The sequence below is a fragment of the Saimiri boliviensis genome, chromosome 7 (assembly GCF_048565385.1).
Source record: "Saimiri boliviensis isolate mSaiBol1 chromosome 7, mSaiBol1.pri, whole genome shotgun sequence".
NCBI classification, from domain to species: Eukaryota; Metazoa; Chordata; class Mammalia; order Primates; family Cebidae; genus Saimiri; species Saimiri boliviensis.
The window spans coordinates 124,565,515-124,566,135 of NC_133455.1; positions in this window are offsets into that span (position 1 = coordinate 124,565,515).

Sequence of the window (621 nt, forward strand, 5' to 3'; positions counted from 1 at the left end):
CAGGGCTGAGCCAGAGAGTGTTGGAGATGAGGGTAGCAGTACAAGTCAGAGAGTAGTAGAAGTCTGAGTGTGCCTCTGTGGGTCACTGTGGGTGCTATGATGGATATATGTTATGTGGCTGGCTGTAAAAGACAGTGTGTAGCCAAATGAATTCTATTCCCAGACCATGTGTAAATGCATTGGGGATTAGTCTTGTTTTAAGTGTTTTGTTCTTCTCAGCCTCCATTAGAAGCAAAAATGCTAACATTATACAAATACTATATTTTTTCATTTATTTTTACTTTTCTTCTGCCTCTTTCTCCAAAAAGAATTTGAGACAGTTCACAACTAAGGATATGGATGATACATAAAGTTAGAGGTGTAAGTGTAAATACAGTATAATATGCTTAATAAGTGTCCTTTGTAGGCACATGGATGAACCTGGAAACCATCATTCTCAGCAAACTTGATACAAGAACAGAAAATCAAACACCACATGTTCTCACTCATAGGCAGGTGTTGAACAATGAGAACACGTGGACACAGGGAGAAGAGCACTACACACTGGGGTCTGTTGGGGGGAAATGGGGGAGGGACGGGGGTGGGGAGATGGGGAGAGATAGCATGGGGAGAAATGTCAGA